This window comes from Phascolarctos cinereus, unplaced genomic scaffold (genome assembly GCF_003287225.1).
Source record: "Phascolarctos cinereus isolate Bilbo 61053 unplaced genomic scaffold, phaCin_HiC Scaffold_4;HRSCAF=312, whole genome shotgun sequence".
NCBI lineage: Eukaryota > Metazoa > Chordata > Mammalia > Diprotodontia > Phascolarctidae > Phascolarctos > Phascolarctos cinereus.
Window position 1 is genome coordinate 703,298,170 of NW_027555847.1, and position 9,204 is coordinate 703,307,373.

The 9,204-nt window shown below is 44.9% G+C and overlaps 1 pseudogene; it reads right to left on the reverse strand.

Moving 5' to 3' along the window:
- Positions 1-4,781: 4,781 nt before the first annotated feature.
- On the reverse strand, positions 4,782-5,263 carry LOC110222745 (ubiquinol-cytochrome c reductase complex assembly factor 2 pseudogene; annotated as a pseudogene).
- Positions 5,264-9,204: the final 3,941 nt, after the last annotated feature.

Consider the following 9,204-nt stretch of genomic DNA (forward strand, 5'->3'; position numbering starts at 1 on the left):
TGCCTCCACAGTGTTCTCCCTCTTAGCTTTCCTGGCTTTCTCTAAGATTCAGCTCAAAGTCTACATTATCTATGTCTTCAAAGCACTACTCATATAGGCAGGACAGGGGAGAGATTGTTAACCCTGCCGGATAAATTAAGGAGAGGGAGTGAACCGCTCAGTCATACAACCAAGAATGGTAGAGATGAGACTGGAACTGCGAATGCTCTGGACATCAGAACTAGCATATATAGCATTTTAAGGTTTACAAAATGCTCTACACAAATTATCTTATTTGGTTATTATTTTTTTGGGGGGGCTAGGTAATGGGGTTAAGTGACTTGCCCAGGGTCACACAGCTAGGGCATGTCAAGTGTTAGAGGCTGGATTTGAACTCAGGTCCTCCTGACTCCAGGGCCAGTGCTCTATCCACTATACCACCTAGCAGCCCCTCATTTGATTCTTTAAGCAACGCTGTGAGTGCTATTATTTTCATTTTACAAATGAAGAAACTGAGATAGAAAGAAGTTAAGTGACTTGCCCAGTTTTAAGCAGCTATTAAGTATCTGATTTGAATTCAGGTCTTACTGACTCCATGTCTAATGCTCTATCCATTAAGCAATGGCATATGGGGTGATCTGTTCAGGATGGTTGTCTACCCAGTCTTCCAGTTTCCTTTGTCATATTTCTCTTCCAACTCTTCTCTAAGAGAGAAAGCTTTGCTTCCCCTGGACCTGGTTGGAATCTGGACTGGCTCTTTTTGGTTCCTTACCCATTCTCAGGTAGGCAGAGGAGGTGCCCTTTTTTTGCGGCTCAGGCTAACTGAAACTGAAAGTCACACAGCTAGGAAGTGACCATGCAGCTTTTGATTCCTACATGGTCCAATGTTCTTTCCACCATACCATGGGAGGGTCTGGACAAAGATGGCAACAACAGTAAATAGAGAAGAAAGAGGAGGCGTCTGGATAGGACACCAGAAAGGACTGTAATTCCCAGACTTGAAGACTGGATGTAGATAGTTGAATTAGCTAAATGGTTGAGATATTTGGAGCCTGGGGGGAATAGTATTCTCTATTCACAAAACAAACAAAAAAAACAACTAGAGAAGGTAGGAGAAGCTTGCATGGAGAGGATGAGCCATAAGGAAAGTGAACCAGGGTTAGGGAATGGTTCTTTCACGTTAGTGTCTATGGCAGCCATGTGAGCAGGCTAGGAGAATGAACCTGTAATTCAAGTCTGACTTCAGACATTCACTTGCCATGAGACCGAGGACAAAATTACTTAATTCTGTACCTCAGTTTCCTTATCTGGGAAATGAAGAAGTTTGTTCAATGGCCTCCAAATCTAGGATTCTATTACTCCCCCCTCAGGACCACATTTCCCATTGCCCGAGTCACTCAGGCGCTCTGTTCTTCCTTGACAAATGGCACTCTTGACTCAACATCAAGAGAACTTGGGTATCAAATTATTTTTCCAGCAGCATAAATGTTTTTTTTTTCATTGAACCATGCACATTCATTTGATCTGTCTCTCCTGACCAAAGGCAGACATTTACAAGGCAGAGACATTAATAATAATAATAACACTAACCATTTATATAATAAATTGGAGTAAAACATAAAGCCGTCTTTAACAAATTCTATCAAAGCAGGCCTGATGGACCAGCTATATCATCATGCCCAATTAAAGGCAGACTGACAGTTCATCTCCCCTTCAACTCGGCTCTCCCACCCTTTTTCATGCTGGTTGTACAATGACAACTCAAAATAAATCAATGTTTCTAATCCCTTTTTTTTAAAGCACTTCTTTTAAGGTTTGCAAAGTACTTTGCAAATATTAACTCAATTTCATCCTCACAGCAACCCTGGGTGATAGGTATTATGGTTCCCATTTTACAGATGAGGTAAACAGAGGTTAAGTGACTTGTCCAGACTCACACAGCCAAGAAGTGTTTCAAGACAGGATTTGAACTCAGGTCTTTTGGATTCTAGCTCCAATGCTGTATCCACTGCAGCACCTGACTGCTTAGGGTGAATCTGGGAGTTCAGAGATATAGGCACATACTATGTGCCAGGCATTCTACTGATTCACTGATTTCCCTTAATTCTGTACCTCAGTTTCCTTATCTGGGAAATGAAGAAGTTTGTTCAATGGCCTCCATTTAACTGGCCAAGATTAATTGGATAGGAGGAAAACTTAACTTTGAATTGGCCTCCTTAGCAGGGAGATGGAAGGTGGTTCCCATTTTTTCTAGTGTTTTAACATTTACAAAATTTTTCCTAAACACTCCTGTAAGATAGGCAGTGTAAACATCTTCCCATTTTACAGAGGTAAGACGGAAGAACCTTAGAATGGAAAACGGAAAACGTTAAAGCTGGAAAGAACCTTGGAACATAGAATGTTAGAGCTGGGAGGGTCTTAAAACATAACATGTCAGATTGGGTAGGGACTTTACAGCATAGAATGTCAGAGTTTTTCTAACTTCACCCCAAATTTTCACTTGAGTTAAGTCAACAGCACCAGACTTCTTCCAAATCATCCATCTGTACCTTAAGAGTCGATGGTCCCTGTTTTTCTGTCTTCTCCCAAATCACAGGAAGCCCAGATTGTCTGTTTTCTCTGTCTCTCCGTATCTCCTATCTCAGAGTGTCCAATCTCTCCTAAGGATTCATTGCTTCTAGCAGATCAGCTGCTGCTGTCTGACTTTCCTGATTTATATTGCCTGGAACCTAACTGAATTGTTATCTATATGGAGCCAGTGGAGGTAGAGAGGGGACAAGGGGACAAAGGACAAAGGGGAATTTTACTAAATTGTCTCCTTTTGGATACAGCTTTGTTTTCAATCCAGTTGTGATTTACTCTACTTTGACAATCCTGCTTTCTTGAAATTAGTTCTTTTATTTCGACATAAGGATAGTGGTGGAATTACCCTTTTGACACTGGTACAGGATATATCATGTTTGTACACAGTTGTTTACATGTTGTCGCCCAGATTAGATTGTAAGCTCCTTGAGGGCAGAGATCTACTGTTGCCTTTCTTAGTAGAATGCCTGGCACATAGTATGTGCTTAATAAATGTTCATTGATTGATTGATTATTGATTGATCTCATTAGTGTGGACTTATACAAAACAAGTAGAATTCTGGATTAAGAGTCAAAAGACCTGGGTGCTAAAAACTAGCTCTCCCATTCCCTGGATATGTAATCAGCCATGTCTGGGTCCGAGTTTCCTCATTTACAAAATGAAGAGTGGATGGTATGGCTTCTAAGGCCCCTCTATCTTCTCATTCTTCCTTTCTTCCCACTGTAGATTTGGAGTTAGAAGCACCTTAGACACCCTTTTAAAATGGCTAGAACACCAACTTCAATCCAGAATGCTTTTCCACTTCCCCAAATGGTGTCTTCGGCTCTGACATTCTATATTCTAAAGTCCCTCTCACTTCTGACATTCATATTCTCTCATCTCTCACATTTCTTGAAGAAATGTAAGCTCGCTTCCAGCTTTGACATTCTCTGTACTAAGGCCTCTTCTGGCTCTCAAATCCTCTTGTTCTACTGCCAGAGAAATTAGAGGTGGATGGGGGCTGTAGATTTCTCCCATCATCAGAGGAGTTGATTCTTGGAAGAAATAAAGAGGCGAAGAATAGCCTTTTAGTAGGAACAATCTGGATTGGGAAATCAGTGACAGCACCAGCTCCTGGGAGGACAGAGTATGACTGATCATGATAGAGGGTAAATGACTGAGGTTTTCCTGCTTCCCATATCCCATGAGATATGGTGGGGGGGTGGGGAAATAGAGAGGGAAGGGCTGAAATTCCTTAGTAGAATGTAAACTCCTTGAGGGTAGAGGACTCAGATCTTTGTACATTCAGCCTCTAGTATGATCAAGTGAGCAAGCAAACAAATAACAAAGCATTTACACTCCAGGCGCTGTGTTAGATGATGGAGATACAAATCAAAAGTCGTTATCTTACATCACAATGCAGAGACCACATGTCCATACATAGCAACATCCTTATATAGGGATTTACAAGACTTGTATAAAAACAGATACCTTACTAAGACGGAAATGTTTTATATGATAGCATATATATGTGTATATCTATATATCTATATCTATATAGATGTTTATAGATATCTATATAGATATCTATAACCTATATCAAGTTGCCTACAATTTTCAGAAGGGGGAAGGGGAGGGAGGGATGGAGAAAATTTGAAACTCAAAATGTTGTAAAAATGAGTGCTAAAAATTATCTTGACATGTAATTGGGGAAATACATAAAATACTATTAAAAGAAACCAATCAGATACCTTATGGTACCCTTGAAAGGGAAGGCATGGGGGGTGGGGTGGGACTAGGAAAGGCCTTCTGCAGAATGAGACTGAACTGAGTCTTGAAAAGAAACCAGGAATTATAACAGGTGGTAACGGGAAGGGAGAACATTTCATGAATAAGTTACAGTTAGTTCAATGATGGGAAATAGAGTGTCCTGTATGTACAAGTGCTGAGCCTATAGTATATGTCTAGTCAATGTTTTTTCAATTAATGAATGAAGTTATAAACAGTTCTGAAATCCCTTCTTTTTGGCCTGTACTCCTTCCTCTCAAATTTTAAAAAAAATCCACACTTTCTTACAGAAGCACAGACAGTTCAGTGTTTGTGAGACAATCTGGAGGCTGATGACATACAGGATACTGAGGATTCTTGCCTTGGTGGAATAGGTAGTTCAAATCTATTCCTGGACAAGGGAGGGAGAGGGATTTTTTTTTTTTTAAGATAGAAGGAGGGACAGTTTTATTCTTGGCAATATACAAGGCTTCACACTTATGTACACGGGGAGGACAAAGACACAGGCTACACCTTAGTTTTCTCATCCAGACTCTTGGTTGAGAACTTATCTTGAAGTTTTTTCCATAAGCCTTTATTCAGTTCCTTAAATTCTTCCAAGCTATCTGTAGCTAGTACAATCCTGCATCCTTCCACTGTTAGTCCACTGAAGCAGGTGTCTCTTGGGCGTGGATATTTGTGTTTGTAATAGTTTGAATGAAGTCGTGCTAAGCTCTCGTACACGTGGTCACAGGTCTCAGGCTCAGCAATCTGGGTGTTCTCTTCCTCCCGAAAGGCCTGCGCCACCCGCTGCCGCAGGTAAGCGCCCAAGTCTCGGCCCCGTTTGGTCTCGTCCAAAGGCCATTCCTCACAGAGCTTGAGGAAACGCCGGTAACGGCTGGCCGCCATCTTGGGCCCCTGCCGGGAGAGGGATTTAATTGGCCTTGGAAGATTGCTTTGCATATGGAAAGGAATCCTCCTGCAGCTAGGGAATTGGGGACAAAGAGGAAGATGGGGACTTGTGAGCATTTTTGTTTCTGTTCAAATGAATTCTAGCTCTAGGTGGAGGGTTCAGAGGAGGCAGAGCTGATTCACTGGAACCTGAGTTAGTGAGAAGCTCTCCCCTCCCTCCTTGCTGTTTCTGAGCTGACTACCTTTGGGGTTAAGGGGAGGTGTGTTTGTGTGCATGTGTGGGGAGGGCAGAAGAAGGAGGAGACCGTGGTGTACATCAACACAATTCATATGCATTTGCTGATGAAATAATACTAGAGTTACTTAGCAACCCTAGTCTTCACAGGGGAAGAGCGTGACTGAATGCTGGCCCTGCCTCAATGTGTATGCATGTGGCCTTGTGTGTGTCTATGTGAATGAGTGTGTATGTTAGTGTCAGTGTGTGTGTGTGTGTGTGTGAGTGTGTGTGTGTATCCATGTAGGTGGGTGTATCAGCCTGAGTGTGCTTCTTTATATCGGTACCTGTGCTCCATTAACGGTGGGTGTGTATGCTCAGGGAAAAAGTAAAGGCATTAACATTCACTGAGATGCAAACACCCACCAAGATACACCCAGACTGATTCACACTCACCCTTGGTAGCTAAAACAGAGTTGGAAAAATACACACAAACCCTTTCTAGCTCACACAAATACATACACACACTCCACCTTGACACACAGCCTTGGGAATATATATTTGCAAGGGAAAAGAGAGGACATGCATACAGACACTCATACACACAGGCACACACCTCACCCTGATAAGAAGCCTTGAGCGTATGTATTTGCTAGAAGAAAAGAGAGGAGAAAAAGCAAACATCCACACTCACGGACTGGTACACTCCTTGGTTACCCAGACGGATACACACCCACTCCCACCCCACCCCCACACATAGCCACACGGACCCTTGGGGAAGATGGGCTTGTAAAGGGAAACAGGGAGGGGGGAAACAAGCAATTGCCTCCTTCGGGCTGGCAGGAGGGCAGGGCGCCTGAGCCCGGGTTTCCCCTCTCCCGAAAACCCCGGCAAACGCGTGCACGCTCATGCAGTCTAGGTGCCATTAAAGTTAATTGTTTTTACGGCCGCTTTAACAGGGTCTTGTAAACCTTTTTATGGCGCAGCCCAAGAACAGCGCTCTGCCTGCAGCCCCAATAGCGCGGGAGGTGCAAGCCTCCTCAAGCTGGGCACGGCAGGGACTTGGTCCTTTCCCGTCCACCAGGATCCACCGGGAGACACGGACCCTCCCCTAATCCGGAGGGTAGGGGGCAGGTAGTCACCATCTCATAGCTCAGTGCGGCTAAGCGTCCCAAGGTAAGGCTCTGCGCCTCTGAGGCTTGGCAGGGCCTAGCTCTGGGGAGTGGCCAGAACGCAGCGCGCCAGGGCGCGGATTCAGCTGGGACTGCGTTCGAATTCTCTCTGAAGCTTGCCGGCAGTAAGTGTCCAGGCTGCTAGGCACTTTGCTTCTCATTCGCAAAGCTGGTTAGGAATCTTGAAGTGAATCTTGAAATGACTGCTGAAATCAGCAAGATTACCAATTTTGAAAATGGGACTAATAAAATTTCGATAAGCACTTCCGGGTAGGGGAAAGAAGTGGAGAGGCCCAAATGTGATAATATTTGTAAAGTTCTTCGGGAACCGAATCAAGGTGCTATGTAAATGTCCTCTATTATTATTATTATTATTATTATTATTATTATTATTATTGTTAATTGCTCGGGAGTCTGCAGCATTACATACGTTTGGTCATACCACTATGTAATTCCGCTCATCCCTGAAGATAGGACAGCTGCGCAATTTACAAAGCCCTTCCTTATCCCTCATTTTATTTGAGCCTCGAAATTTCCAGCTCCCCAAAGTAACCAACTGACAAATTCAGCAGGATAGGGATTTTCAGCCTCTCCTCCCCACCTGACTCTCCGTCCCATTTTATAAATGAAATGATAGACATTCAGAGACAGTATGGGAGAACTGCCTCTACGAGTGCAAACTGGCACTCTGTCTGCTACTTAAAAGTCTTAGAGAGTTCTCTTGAATACTGAGGGATCTAAGCAGGGATATACAACCAGCATGCGTCGGGGCAAAACTTGAACCCAGTTTTTGTTTTTGTTTTTCTGGCTCTGAGACCAGTTCTGAAAACACTAAGAGAAGCTGCCCCTAGTTAGTGTCTGAACTAGGGTAAGAACCCAAGGACTTCCGACACCCCATTTAGGCAGAATAGCAGCAATCGATTCCAGGGGCTACTTTGGTGCCCTGAAAAGAGGGCAAGGTTTAAGGGGCAGAGTCGGACTGGAGTCATGTCTGCAGAGTCCAGTTTAGGGGGCCTGGTGCCTGAGAGCAAACCACTTTACCTCGCAGAGCCTCATTTTCCTTGTCTGTGAAATGGAACGAATAACTACCCTTACGGAAAAGTTTCGGTTTTGTATTCCCAGAGCCTTACACAGTCCCAGGCACAGAACAGGCGTTTAATAAATGCTTATGGATGGATCGATCCTGCCGCAGACTGTATGTGATCCCAGGCAAGCAGCTTAACCTGTTAAACTTGGGTTTTCTGAAAGCGGGGACAATATCTACTTGGTGGGTTTGCTATAAGCCAAACTTTGCAAAACTGGGTGTCTAGAATCATAGATCTAGAGCGGGCCCTGGAGGCCACCTAGTCCAATCCCCCTCACTTTACAGTTGAGGAAACCGAGGCCCGTAGAATTTAAGAGACTTGCTCAACGTCACACGATAGTAAATGAAAGAGGGGGAATTTGAAGGAGACACTGTGACTCAGTTACCCTGGCTAATTTCTGCTCCTGTGTCCCTAGGTGCGCTGACCCTGTGGAGCCTCCAGGTTCAGGTTGTCAGGGGTGAGGCGGGGGCGGGGGAGGCGGGAGCGACACTCGGTGATGATGGATGCCCGGCGAGCGTGCGTGTGTGTTCACAAGTGCGCGGGGCTGTTTATATTTATTTCTGCCGGCACTTTGATCTCGCCATCCCCAGCGCAAAAGCCTAATCCTCATGTGGTGACCCGAGCCGAACGGCAGATGTAGCTTGAGGGAGTTTAGAGCCGGCCCGGGGTTAATGGCCCAGTCTAGTTTAAAAGCGTCAGGGGGATTAGCCGCTGATTAAAAGGACCGTATTTAACATCGCCGCCCCGGTGTAGAGGCTGCTGAGGAGTTGGCTTGGACATGGGTACCCCTGGGAAGGAAATGGGAGGGGCCCGACTCCCTCTGATCTTTCCTCTCTCTAGTTCTGGAAAAGGGAGGCGAAGATGCCAAGCACCGATCACCAAGGTTGGCGATGTGTCTGAGGGGGAACCAGGGCGGAGAGGGAGGTCCGGGCCGGGGGCGCACTGGTTTGGAGTAGCAAGGATACTCAGATTCAGTGAACACCACTCCGGACCGTTAGATAGTTATTTTCCTAAGAGCTCCCTTTGATTACGGCAAAGAAATCGAATTAACTTCTATTTCTGGGCGGCAGGAAGCGACTCAGAGGATGCCAGTGTGGCATGGAGAAAGCAGGGCTGGATTTCGAGCTAGAGAGCCCAGGATTCGAATTTCTGATCTGCTTCTTCCTATCTGTGCCACCTTGGGAAGTCACCTCACCTTTCTGTGTCTTCTATAAAATGAACGGGTTGGCTTGGATGGACTCTTAGGCCCCTTCAGCGCTCCTAAGTGATACTAGGCTGGTGTGTAAGCTTCCAGAGGACGGGGACTGGTCTATTTGTGTCTTTGTATAATCAGCACCAGCTCCATCATAAACGCTTTTTGATTGGTTGAAAGATTATGCTAAACTCAGGAGTGAAGACAATCTGGCTTCAAATCGGCCCTTTGACACCACTTTCCAGTGCCTCTGAAAGCTGTAGGGTATCTACGGGTTGTGATTCTCAGATCTCAGAAATCGCCAGGTCTTGACACATTTT